The sequence below is a fragment of the Tamandua tetradactyla genome, chromosome 10 (genome assembly GCF_023851605.1).
Source record: "Tamandua tetradactyla isolate mTamTet1 chromosome 10, mTamTet1.pri, whole genome shotgun sequence".
NCBI classification, from domain to species: Eukaryota; Metazoa; Chordata; class Mammalia; order Pilosa; family Myrmecophagidae; genus Tamandua; species Tamandua tetradactyla.
The window spans coordinates 3,315,127-3,329,630 of NC_135336.1; the positions used below are offsets into that span (position 1 = coordinate 3,315,127).

A 14,504-nucleotide genomic window follows, 5' to 3' on the forward strand; every position below is an offset into this window, starting at 1 on the left:
CTGGTCTCTTGTTGACACATTCTTTCAGGAGTTCTTTGTCTGTGAAAACTTTAATCTCCCTCTCAGTTTTGAAGGACAGTTTGGCTGGGTACTGAATTCTTGGCTGGAAGTCTTTCTCTTTCAGGATCTTGAATATATCATACCACTGCCTTCTCACCTCCAGTTGAGTAGTCTGAACTGAGTCTTATTTGGTTTCCCTTGTGTGTAGTAGATTGTTTTTCTCTTGGCATTTTCAGGATTTTCTGCTTCTCTTCAACATTTGACAGACTGATTAGTATGTACCCTGGGGAAGGCCTATTTGGATTTATTCTGTTTGGAGTTCTTTGGGCTTCTTTGACTTCTATGTTTATGTCCTTTATGCGAGTTAGGAGATTTTCCCCCATTATATCCTCAACTACTCTTCCTAGACCTTTACTCCTCTCTTGTCTTTCTGGGATACCAATGATTCTTATATTTGTGCGCTTTGTTTTGTCTATCATTTCCCTGAGATGAATTCAGTTTTTCCATCTTTTTTGCCATTTGCTGTTTTGAGTCTTTGAAGTCAATTCTCCTGTCCTCTGTATCACTTATTCTTTCTTCTGTCTCTTCAGATCTGGTGTTGTGTGCCTCTAGTATGTTTTTTATTTGGTCAGCAGAGTCTTTAATCTCCATGATATCTCCTATTTTTCAATTTATTCTTTTGAATTATTCTTTATGCCTTTCTACTGTCTTCTTGATCTCCTTTATGTCATTTGTTATCACACTTATTAAGTAGAGTTGTATGAACATCTTTGATTAGTTGTTCCAATGTCTGTGTCTCATCTGGTGTTTTAATTTGGTCAGTAGGCAGGGCTATATCTGTCTGCATTGTGATAAGCTTAGTGATCTGCTGCTTTAGTGGCGTGTAATGTCATGATTGACTTACTTTGGGAGTTGATTTCTTTCAGTAGTCTAAGGCCTTGTGTCTGTGGGATGTTTGTACAGCAGGGAGCAGGGCATGGGGTGGGGCACTCCATGCGATGATTCGTTTTAGGACAGGTATAGGCACAAGTTGGGGATGGTACGCTGATGCTTGTGAACGTGGGCACCCAGCAGCCAGGGAGGATGTAGCTGTGTGGATGCACTGGTCTGGGGGGCTTAAGCCTGATGTGCGCTGGTCTAAGGCATGGGGCCCTTTGTGCACCTGTGCAGAGCTGTGGCAGTAGGTTGGTGCTATGCCTTCTTAGATTGGGGGCAGGCATGACCCGACTGCACAGATCAGCACTTTCTCAGAGCTGGTAAGTGTGGCTGAGGGCCATGTGTGGTTCTAAGACTGCTAAACTGAGGTTTCTAGAGCTGAATGATGTGATTGGGGTCCCGTACACACACGTGGGCCTGAGAGTGCTGTAAACTAATCTGCAGAGGTGGGGGTGGCGAGGTCAAGTTGTGCGACACTTTGACGGGGGTCGGGTAGCCTAGGTATGGAGGATAGTGCCTGTGGCCTTTATGCGCTGGCAACAGCCTACAGGGTACAGGGAGGGGGAAGTAGTGCTCAGGAGGGATGCAGGTTAAATGGGTTGGGCTGTACTTGGGGTAGGGATGTGGGGCAGGTACGGGCACTGGGAGCTGGTGGGGTGGGGGCACCTGGAGCGTGGAGAATGGGAGTGAGTGATGGGATTTGGGTGCGTGGCATGTGGGGTGAGTTGCTGGTCATGGGTCTGCGCTGGTGATGGTAGTGTGCCCAAGGAACATGGCCTGGCTTACTCCCTAGTCCCCAGCTCTTGTCTGTGCACTCCTGCAGGCTCCACGGCTCTGCGCCAGGCTCCAGCTTTCTGCCTTTCAGTTCCTCAGCCTCTGCAACCAGGGCTGCTGTATGTGGTGCAGAGGCTCTCCCAGGTCAGCCACATTCTTGAATTGTCATCTCAGTCGCCCTCCTGTCCCTTCTCTAACTTTTCTGTGGAGCAGAACTAATCTTGAGCTACTCTATTCAGCCATCTTCCTGGAAGTCTCCCAGAATGGCTTTTAAAAAGGGAATTTATTAAGTTGCTACTTTATAGTTCTAAGGCCATGAAAATGTCCCAATTAAAGCAAATCTATACAATGTCCAAATTAAGGCACCAGCAAGAAGCTATCTTCACTCAAGAAAGGCTGATAACGTTCTAGATTTCTCTCTTAGCTGGGAGGCTCATGGCGAACATGGCAACATCTGCTAATTTTCTCTCTAGTCTTCTTCTTTCATGAAGCTCCCCCAGGTGCATTCATCTCCAAAGGTCTCTGGCTGCATGGACTCTTCTCTCTTGTGGATCTTATGCTCTCCCATGGCACTCTCGTTCTCATCATTTATAGGACTCTTTCCAAAATGCTTCCTCTTTTAAAGAATTCCAGTAAACTAATCAAGACCCACCTGGAGTGGGTGGAATCACATATTCCTCTAATTAATACCCACAGTTGGGTAAGTTGCTACTCTATGGAAATAAACTCATCAAGTCTCCAACCTAAATGCTGAATAGGGATTAAAAGAAAAGGCTCCCTCCACATGATGGATTAGAATTAAAACATGGCTTTTCTATGGTACATAATCCTTTCAAAGTAGCACAGACCTTTACTCCTCTATTTTTTTTTAATTTTTTTTTTATTGTGAAATATATATACAAAAGAAAGCAATACATTTCCGTGTATATTTTAACAAGTAGTTGTAGAACAGATTTTAAAGTTTGGTATGGGTTACAGTTGCATGATTTTTCATTTTTTCTTGTAGTTGCTTCAAGACACCGGAGACCAACAGCAATATCAATGTAATGTTTCAGCAGTCATACCCATTTGTTAAATCCTATCTTCTCTCTTATATTCCTCCTTCTCTTTAAGTAATATATATACATGAAAACAGTATATTTCAAAGTACATCACAACGATCAGTTATAGAATAGATTTCAGAGTCTGGTATGGGTTACAATTCTACAATTCCAGGTTTTTTTTCCAGCTGCTCCAACGTACCAGAGACCAAAAGAAACATCAGCACAGTCATTCATCATTCACACTCATCTGTCAAACCCTATCCTCTCTGTCAACTCCACCATCACACCTAATCCTTTTCCCACTCTCTAGTGCTATCTGGGCCATGCCCGTTCTAACTTTCCTATGTAGGGAGGGGCTGTCAGCAACATGGAATAGGGGTATGGAACCAGTCGATGTTCTGGAAAGGCTGGCCTCTCTGCATTTCAGGACCCATCTGGTCCAGGGACCCATCTGACGGTTGTAGGTTTGGGAAGGTTGTCCCAGTGCATGGAACCTCTGCAGAACCTTATATAATGCCCTAGGTATTCTTTGTGATTAGTAGGAATGGTGTTGGTTGTGGTTTGGCAAGTTATGATAGGTAACAATGTGTAACTGAAGCATGAAGGGCGACCTCCACAGTAACTCTTGAATCTACTTGAGCTCTCTCAACCACTGATACCTTATTTATTACACTTCCTTTCCCCCTTTTGATCAGGATAAAATTGTTGATCTCATGGTGCCAGAGCCAGGCTCATCCCTGGGAGTCATCTCTGGATGATTTTCATCCCTGGATGTCGTGTCCCACATAGAGGGGAGGGCAGTGGTTTCATTTGCAGAGTTGGGCTTAGAGAGAGAGAGAGGCCACATCTGAGCAGCAAAAGAGGTCGTCTGGCGGTGACACTTAGGCATACCTAGAGGTAGGTTAAGGTTCTTTGCTATATACCTAAGTGTCACATGCACAAGCCTCAAGATCAAGGGCTTGGCCTATTGATTTGGGTGTCCCTAATGTTTGTGTATGCTGCCTTTTTACTTTCCTAACAAAGTTCTTTGATGCACAAAAGTGTTTAATTTTGAGGAGAAGCCTATTTCTTTTTTCGGTGTTTATACTTTGGGTTTAAGGTCTCGGAAATCATCTCTTATTACAAGATTTATAAGATACTTCCCTAATTTTCTTCTAACAGTTTTAAAGTCTTAACTCTAATGTTTAGGTCTTTGATCAATTTTGAGTTAATTTTTGTATAAGGTGTGAGATATGGATCCTCTTTCATTCTTTTTCACATGGACATCCAGTTCTCCAAATACCATTTATTGAAGAGGCTGCTTAGTCCCAGCAGCCTTATCTGGGTTGGCTTCACTGCCTTATCAAAGAGCAGTTGTCCATAGATGAGAGGGTCTGTTTCTGAACACTCAATTTGATTCCATTGGTCAGCATATCTATCTTTAAACAAGCACTATACTGTTTGGATCACTATAGCTTCATAATATGCTTTAACGTCAAGTAGTGTGAGACCTCCCACTTCATTTTTCTTTCTCAGTATCTTTTTAGCTATTTGGGGCAGTCTCCCCTTCTAAATAAATTTGGGTCTTAGTTTTTCTGTTTCTGCAGAGTAAGTGTTTGGAATTTTAATTTGTATTGCATTGAATCTATAAATCAATTTGGGTGGAATTGACAACTATATTTAGTCTTCCAATCCATGAACATTGTATGCCCTTCCATTTATTTAGGTCTTCCATGACTTACTTTTTAGCAATTTCTTATAGTTTCCCATGTGTAGGTCTCTTGTTTCCTTAGTTAAATTTGTTCCTAAGTATTTGATTCTTTTGGTTGCTATTGTAAATGGAATTTTTTTTGTTGACATTTTCTCAAAGAATCAACTTTTGGTTTTGTTGATTTTCTCTATTGTTTTCATATTCTCAATTTATTTCTGCTCTGATCTTTGTTATTTCTTTCCTTTTATTTGCTCTGGGGTTAGTTTGTTGTTGCTCTAGCTCTTCCAAGTGAACAGTTAGTTTCTTCTTCTTCTTTTTTTTTTGTCTGCTGTATGGTGTGTATCACATTTCATTCTTTTTCCAAGTGACTATCCCATTATTTCAGCACCAGTTGATTTTTTTTTGGAAGTGCACAGGCCAGGAATTGAATCAGGGTCTCCTACATGGCAGGCTAGAATTCTACCACTGAACTACCTTTGTACCCCCACTTTCTTCTTTTTTAATATAGACATTTAAGATAATAAATTTTCCTCTCAGCACTGCCTTTGCTGCATCCAATAAATTTTGATGTGTTGTGTTTTTATTTTCATTTGCCCTGAGATATTTACTGATTTCTCTTGTAATTTCTTCCTTGATCCACTGGTTAAGAGTGTCTCCATATATTTGTGAGTTTTCTGACCCTCTGCCTGTTATTGATTTCTAACTTCATTCCAATTATGACCAGAGAAAGTGTTTTGTATAATTTCAATCTTTTAAATTTATTGAGACTTGCTTTGTGACCCAGCATGTGGTCTAGCCTTGAAAATGTTCCATAAGCACTTGAGAAAAATGTGTATTCTGCTTTTGTGGGGCGTAATGTTCTGTAAATATCTGTTCACTCTAGTTCATTTAATGTATTATCCACCATTTCTGTTTCTTTATCCATCCTCTTTCTAGATGTTTAATCCGTTGATGATAGCAGGGAATTGAAGTCTCCAAATATTATGGTAGAGGTGTGTCTGCTTCTCCCTTCAGCATTCTCAGTGTTTGCCTCATATGTTTTGGAGCACTCTGGTTCAGAGCATAAATATTTTTAATTGTTATGTCTTCTTGTTGAGTTGTTCCTTTTATTAATACATAACATCCTTCTTTATCTCTTTTGTTTTACACTTTAAGGTCTAGTTTGTCAGATATTAGTATAGCTACTCCTGCTCATTTTTGGTTGTTGAATGAATGAGATATCTTTTCCCCGCCTTTCACTTTCAACCTATTTTTGTCCTTTGGTCTAAAGTGAGTCTCCTCTAGACAGCATAAAGATGGGTCCTCTTTATAATCTGTTCTGCCAGTCTGTATCTTTTGATTGGGGAATTGAAGCCACTAACATTTAATGTTATTACTGTAAAGACAGTACTTTCTTCTGCCATTTTGTCTTTTGCATTTTATATCATATCTATTTTTTTTTCTCTTTTTTACCTTTACTGATAGTCTTCATTTCTACACTCTTTTCCAGACCTCTCTCTCCTACCTTTTCTTATTAGCCTGTAGTGTCCCTTTAGTATTTTTTTTTTTTTTTTTTACATGGGCAGGCACCGAAATCGAACCCGGGTCCTCAGGCATGGCAGGCAAGCACTCTTACCTGCTGAGCCACCGTGGCCCACCCACCTTTAGTATTTCTTGTATAGCTGCTCTCTTAGTCAGAAATTCTCTCAGTGGGGCTTTGTCTGAAAGTATTTTAATCTCCCCCTCATTTTTGAGGGACAGTTTGGCTGGGTGTAGGATTCTTGATTGACAGTTTTTCTCTTTCATAATCTTAACCATACCACTGCCTTCTTCTTCTTTTTTTTAATGAGTAGAACTATATTTAAATATAAAATGCTTCATAAGTGGATAATAGTATTTCTTTTTAAAAATATTTTTATAAATAAAACAACATACAAACAGACAAATGTTCTTAACATATAAATATTCCCTACATGGTATATAATCATTGGCCCACAATATCATCACATAGTTGTGTATTCATTGCCATGATCATTTTTTTTAACATTTGCCTCACACCCCTCTGTCTCATTGACCACTAGTATTTCCATCTACCCAATATATTTTAACCTTTGTTCCCCCATTATTTCTTTATTTTTTATCCATATTTTTTTCTCATCTGTCCATGCCCTAGTTGAAAGGAGCATCAGACACAAGGTTTTCACAATCACACAGTATAAGCTATACAATCACATTGTATAAGCTATAGCATTATATGATCATCTTCAAGAAACAAAGCTATTGGAACACAGCTCTACAGTTCAGGTACTTCCTTCCAGCCACTGCAATACACCACAAACTAAAAAAGAGATATCTATATATTGCATAAGAATAACTTCTAGGATAACTTCTTGACTCTATTTGAAATCTCTCAGCCAATGACACTTCATTTGGTCTCATTTCTCTCTTCCCCCTTTTGGTGGAGAAGATTTTCTCAATCTCTTGATGAGAAAACCTGGGATTTCTGTCCTACATTACCAGGAAAGTTTGCACCCCTGGGAGTTATGTCCCACATAGAGGGGGAGGGCAGTGAGTTCACTTGCTGTGTCAACTTAGAGAGGCCACATCTGAGCAACAAAAGAGGTCCTCCAAAAATAACTCTTAGGGATACCTGTAAGTAGGTTAAGCTTCTCTACTACCATCATGAGCTTCACAAGAGTAAGTGTCAAGATCAAGGACTTGGCCTTTTGATTTGGATATCCCTAAAGTTTTACAGAGTATCAGGGGATTCCCTGATGGTAAAGTTTATGGTTCCATATTTTTTCTCTCATCCCTAAGGGACTTTGCCAATACTTTTTTGATTTTCTGCTTAATATATTCTACAATGTATCTAGACATTACATTAGACTATACAGGATTAAAAGCCCTCATTCTTATTCTCGGCTCCCTGTATTTCAGTTGTTCAAATGAGCTATATAGACAGGTTGAGTTAGATGATGTGCTACTGAAAATTTAGGTTCCAGACAAAATAAACCTTTCTTCCTTTGGTCTGAAAGAGTATGTGTGGTTCTAAAATATGGACAATGTCTACCTTACCCATGTGTTCTGAATGACTTTAACCCTGACCTGATCAGCTTCATTCTTTTCACTAAATACCAAGTTATATATATAAGTTATATATGTATAAGAGAAAGATAACCAATAAACATACCGTCACCAAATAGGAAATCTCAACCTCTTGTCCCTTCCCCCATTATTTACCTCTGCTGTTGCTGTGGTAGTTCTGATGATTTCCTGCTAAACATAGCCCATAGCATGCAATAGCAGTTTTCCCCCTGTGCCCTGGACTTAAACACTGTTTGTACACAAATCATACCTTTGAATAGTTCCTGCAAGAACCAATCTATATTTCGAGTGCTGATCAGTGGGACACATAGGTCTATACAACCCCTTTCAATCTTCAATATGATAATATTACTTAGAGACCCACTAGAGAAGTGCCTTCACTTCTATCTGTTCCCTTACATTTGAAAGTGGAGTCATGCAGGGCGGTGCAATAGTGGTTCAGTGGAAGAATTCTTGCTTGCCGTGCCAGAGACCCAGGTTGATTCCTGGTGCCTGCCCATGAGAAAAAAAAATAAAAAGTGGAGTCATGCAGTTTCCGTCCTTTTGTGTCTGCCTTATTTCACTCAGTATTATGTCCTTAAGGCTCATCCATCTTGTCATATGCTTCAGGACATCATTTTGTCTTACTACTGCATAATAGTCCATTGTATGTATATACCACATTTTGTTTATCCACTCATCTGTTGATGGGAATTTGGATTGTTTCCATATTTTGTTGATTGTGAATAATGCTGCTATGAATATCAGCATGCAAATGTCTGTTTGTGTCATTGCTTTTGGCTACTGAGTAGTGGTATTGCAGGTATTGCAGAAGGAGAGAGTAGCCAGCATCAATTTTCCTTGAGGTGAGACCCAGCAGGTTGTCAAACTTCCCTATGAAGCCTCTAGACTCTGCTTTTCCTATCTTGTCCAGCATATGGTGTTTGTCTGCCCATGGCTTCCCACCAGCTTAAAGTGATATGGTAACTTTAATTTCAAAAGACTCTTCATGTGAGTGGCTGGTTGAGACAGAGATGAGGTAGTAGGCAAGCTTTGATTGCTTCTCTTTTCCAGGCCCTGGGGCCTAAATTCCTTAAAGGAGGGATTCCACTTGAGCTGGGCTCTGCTTCCCTTTCCTTGGGGAAAGTAAGCCCTTTTGGGAATTAGCCCCTTTCATCTGACTAGTTACTTTGTCTCTCAGACAAACCTAGTTCCGCCCTTGCCTGAGGCTGTGCTGGCACCTGAGAGTGCTTGAAGTTCTATCTAATGAGCTTTTTTTTTTTTTTTCATGGGCAGGCACCAGGAATCTCTCCTGCATGGCAGGCAAGAAGTTTGCCTGCTGAGCCACCATGGCCTACCGTATCTAATGAGCTTTTAAGAAGTTAAAAAAAAAGCCTTTTTTAGAGCGGGATCTCTGCTCCTTGGGTTTTCCAATCAAGAGTGTGAGTTAGTATGTGGCTTTATGTGTCTCTAGGCTCTGTGTGTCCCGTTTGGTTGGGGTCCAGCCATTTTCCAGTATTTGTGCTGTTCAACTTAAAAAGTCTTTTTTTTATTTGTCATCAGCCCTGCCCCCACTCTCGGGCAAAAACTCCTAATTCCTTTAGTGTTCATTCCTGGTTTATCTGTGCTTGGGGCCTCTTTTCAGTAGTCAGAATTTGTTAATTAATTCTGCATTTGGAACATGATTGAGCTAAGCCCTTGCTGCTAGTAAAGTCTGTTTCCTTTCCCCTCAGGGGACTAGCATGCTGTGCCCATGGGGGAAGGGTGCCAGCCTCTGGAGCGTGGAGGATTTACAGTTCTCTGTGAGGCCTCAGCTGTTCCACCTAGTCAAGACTAGTGTATGGTGAATGTCTGATCAGTGATATATTCCCAGCAGTTGTTCTGTACCATTCCTGGCTATTTACTAGCAGTTCTGGAGGAGGAACCAAATTCCATATCTCTCTATGCCACCATCTTGCACCACTTCCATTATTGAAAATAGTATACTGAAGTCTTCTATTATTAATGTAGAACTGCCTATCTCTCCCTTCAGTCTGTCAATGTTTGCTTCATATATTTTGGGGCTCTACTGTTAGGTACTTATGAATTTATGTTTGCTCTATCTTCCTGTTAAATTTACACCTCTGTCAGTATGTAGTGTCTTTCTTTGTCCCTTGTAACAGTTTGTGACTTAAAGTCCAGCTTTTATTTGTATACCTACCCTAGCTTCCTTTTGGCTCCTACTTGCATGGAATATTTATTTTCTATTCTTTCACTTGCATCCTACTTGTATCTTCGTGGTTGGCAATTATTTTCTTTCATCATTTAAAATATTTCATCCCATTTCCTTCTTACCTCCATAATTTTAAACTGATGAGAAATCAGCACTTAATCTTATTTAGGTTCCCTGCTATGTGGCATGTTGCTTCTGTCTTGGAACTCTCAAGATTTTCCCTTTTTATTTGACATTTTGATTTTACTGTGTCTGGTCATGAATGTCTTTGAGTTTACTCTGATTGGCTTTCGTTGGGCTTCTTGAATGTGTTTATTCATATCTTTCATTAAATTTGGGCAGTTTTCTGCCATTATTTCTTTGAGTATTTCTCTTGCTCTTTTTCTTCTTGACCTTCAGGGAGTCCTGAATGCATATATTGGTATGTTTGGTGGTGTTCCACTGGTTTCTTAGCCTCTGTTCAGTTTTTGCATTCTTTTTTCTTAGATCTTCTCCTCAGTCTGAATAATTTCAGTAGTCTTACAGATGCTTTCTTCTGTGAGAATCTGCTATTGGACCCCTGTAGGGAATATTTTATTTTAGTTATTGTGGTCTTTGGTTCCAATATTTCTCTTTGGTTCCTTTTTATAATTTCTGTCTCATTATTGAGATTCTCATTTTGTTCATATATTGTTTCCCTGATATCCTTGAGTTGTTTCCTGTGTTTTTCTTTAGCTCTTTGAGCATATTTAAGATTGTTTTTTAAGTCTGTATGTTTTATGTCCAATGTCTGATCATCTTTTTTAATGGTTTCTAATGTTTTATCTTGTTCCTGTTGTTCAGCAAAACAAGCCAAAGCAAAAAAAAGAAAACACACACAAAAAAACCCTTATGGTCCTTGCCAATTGGCTCTCTGTTGACTGGTGCTGTCCTTTCGAGGATAGCCCTCCTACCAAGAGAAAGCCTGAGGCAAAAGTGCAAGGTCCAATTCTGGTCTTCTCTTTTTAGAACATATATACATTTCTGTGAGATATATATGAGGAATGGAATTGGAATTGCTGGGTCCTCAGGTATGACAATGTTTAACCTTAGTAGATACTGCCATCATTTTTTCAAAGCGGTTGTATCAATATATACTTTCACTAGCAATATGTGAGCAATATGTGAGAGTTCTGGTTATCATTTCCTTCCCAGTATTATCTGTTTCTTTCACTTTGTCCATTTGCATAGGTGTGTAGTGGTATTATGTCATGGTCTGAGTTTGAATTTTCCTAAAGACTGATGAAGTTGGGTACCTTGACATATGTGTTGGCCATTTGGTTATCTCTTTTGTAAATTTCCTTTTTGTGTCTTTTGCTGATTTTTATATCGAGTTATCTTAAAAAATGGTTTGTAGGAGTTTTTATATATGTTGAATACAAGTTCTTTATCAGATATTTGTATTAAGCTATTTTCTTCCATTCTTTGGGTTACCTTTCACTCTATTAATGCTTTCTTTTGATGAACATATAATGTAGTCCAGCTTATTAGGTTTTTCTATTTTGTTAGTGATTTTTATGTGCTGTTTAAGAAAATTTTGCCTATTCCAAGTTCATAACAGTGTTATCCTATTTTCTTCTGAAAGCTTTATTGTTCTACCTTTTACATTTAAATTTGTAGTTCATCTGGAATTTTTTGCATGTGATGGTGTGAGGTATAAGCAAAGATATGTATTTTTTTTTCCAGCACCATAGGGAAATACAAGAATATTCTTTCCCTACTGCAATTGATGTCACCTTTGTTATAAATCAGGTGGCTATATATGTGTGGCTCTAATTCCATTGTTCTGTCTATATTTGCCACAGTATCACATATCACATTCTTTTAATTATTAAAGCTTTATAATATATCTTGATATCTTGTAGTTTTAAATCTTCCAGTTTTCTTTGAATTTCCATTTAAGTTTTAGAGTAACCTTATCAGTTTACACACACACACAGGTACATACAGGGCTGGGATTTGGTAGGATTTGTATGGATTTTGCACTCACTTTGGGGAGTGCTGTGTAACTAGTAATTTAAAATTCAGTATTATTGACTGAATTATTTATTCTTCTCTTTCCTTTTTCTTTCGTCTGTTCTGTTGGCCTCTAACCCTGGCCTAATTCCTTTGATCTGTTTTCTTGAAATTTGTCCCCAGGCTGCTTAAGAAAATCAATCAGGTTTTGATTGACTCTTGTTTAAGACCTTGATAATTTTCTTCAGTATTTATTTCTGAATCATTTCCTTTCCTTTTCCCTACAGTAATGGTTCCAGTCTTTTATACCTCTCAAATAACACAACTTCTCTTTGCCAGTCCTAATCTTGTTCTTAGCATATTTCTATGTGGTGAGATTTGAAAAGCAATTGGAAATGTAGGCCTAAACCACAAGAGAAATGTTGATGCTAAAGACACAGATTTTGGATCATTAGCATAACATGAGCTGGCCCATAGAGAAAGTGTGTGAAGTAGGATGAGGAAAGAGGTAAGAATGGAATCCTGGAAAACAACTGAGGAGCAGCTAGAGAAACTGATTGATGAGAAGCCACATACATTGTAGGGGACCAAAGAAGAGAGATGTTCTGAAAACCAAGAGAAGAGAAAGTTGCAAGAATTAAGGAATGGTCATAGTATTAAATGATGCATGGAGGACAAGAACATAACTAATTGAAAATAGGACTGTGGATTTAGCTAGTGTTCTGGTTTGCTAGCTGCCAGAATGCAATATACCAGAAATGGAATGGCTTTTAACAAGGGGAATTTAATGAGTTGCTAGTTTACAATTCTAAGGCCGAGAAAATGTCCCAGTTAAAACAAGTCTCCAGAAATGTCCAATTTAAGGCATCTGGGGATAAATACCTTGGTTTAAGAAGGCTGATGACGTTCAACGTTTCTCTCTCAGCTGGAAGGGCAGGCACATGGCGAACATGGCAGCGTCTTTCTGGCTTTCTCATGGCGCTACCAAAAAGGGGACTCTCTCCAAAATGTTTCCTCTTTTAAAGGATTCCAGCAAGCAACTCCACCTTCAGTGGGTGGAGACACACCTCCATGGAAATCATCTAATCAAAAGTTACCACCCACAGTTGGGTGGGTCACATCTTCATGGAAACAATCAGAATGCTCCCACCTAGCAATATTGAATGAGGATCAAAGGGCATGGCTTTTCTGGGGTCCACCACAGATTCAGACCAGCACAGCTAGTAACTTCAGAAAGAATAGTATTTAATAGACTCTAATAGGCAGAGAAATTAGGGATTAATTAGTTTAGACTAGCCTCTCAAGATTGGTAGAAATGGTAAGACAGAAGTTCAGTACAGCTGAAATAGAAGGTAGGATAAGAACATTCTTTTTATCTGATACTTAGAATCCATTTACTCAAATTCAAACTCTGCATCCTGCTATACCTGCTATCTTAAGTAGTGGTATCACCTTTTGCCTGGTTGCTAAAGCTAGAAATCTTGAAATCTTCCTTGAGTTCTCCCTTACTCCCTCTTCCCACCCCCCATTTCAGTGGTAATCAGGGACTTTCGATTTTATCTTAGTGTTTTAGTTTGCAAGCTGCCAGAGTGCGATATACCAGAACTGGAACAGCTTTTTCTTTCTTTTTTTAAAATATTTTTATTGAGAAATACCCACACATGTATAGCCCTACCATATTATACAGTCAGTGGATCACAGTATCATCATATAGTTGTGTATTCTTCACTATGATCATTTTTAAAACATTTACATACATCACTGCAGAAAAAGAAAAATAAAGAACTCATACGTCCCGTACCCCTTAACTCTCCCTCTCATTGACCCACAGTTTTTCAATCTACCAAATTCTTACCTTTTATTTCCCCCTATTATTTATTTATTTTTCATCTTTTTTTTTTTTAAATTCATCTATCCATACCCTGGATAAAAGGAACATCAGGCATAAAGTTTTCAACAATCACATAGTCATATTGTAAAAGCTATGTAGTTATACAGTCTTCTTTAAGAATCAGGGCTACTGGAACACAGTTCAGCAGTGTCAGGTACTTCCCTCTAGACAGTACATCATAGACTAAAAAGGGATGTCTGTATTAATGCATAAGAATAACCTCCAGGCTAACCTCTTGACTCTGTTTGATATCTCTTGGCCACTGAAATGTTATTTTGTCTCATTTTTCTGTTCCCCCTTTTGGTCAAGAAGGCTTTCACATTCCTATGATACAGGGTCCTGGCTCAAACCCAGGAATCAGGTCCCACATTACCAGGGAAATTTATACCCCTGGGAGTCAGGTCCCTTGTAAGAGTCCCATGTAGAGGGGAGGGCAGTGAGTTCACCTGCCAAGTTGGTTTAGAGAGAGAGGCCATATTTGAGCAACAAAAGAGGCTCTCCAGGGGTGACTCTTAGGCATAATTATCAATAGGCCTAGCCTCTCCTTTGCAGGAATAAGCTTCTTGGGGGTGAACCCCAATATTGAGTGCTCAGCCTCTTGAATTGGTTGTCCCACTGCTTGCGAGAATATCAGGAATTCTGTAAATGGGGAGGTTTAATATTTACTCATTTCTCTCCAGTCCCCCAAGGAGACTTTACAAAAACTTTTTTATTTTCTCCCCAAGTTACTGTGGGATATATCCAGGTATCACCCTTACTTGGGGTGGGGTATCAGGCCACCCCACAATTGGGGGACTGCCATATCCCCATAGAGATAATCTAATCAAAATCTTCTGCCTTGCAGTGTTGAATTAGGATTAAGATTGAATCAGGATTAAAACCTGTTTTTTCTGCGGTACATAATATTTTCAAACTGGCACA

At 39.2% G+C, this 14,504-nt stretch overlaps 1 protein-coding gene across 1 annotated transcript in view; it reads left to right on the top strand.

Moving 5' to 3' along the window:
* Positions 1-14,504, top strand: part of VPS8 (VPS8 subunit of CORVET complex) — a 388,458-nt gene that overhangs the window by 19,139 nt on the left and 354,815 nt on the right. The window lies entirely within an intron of this gene.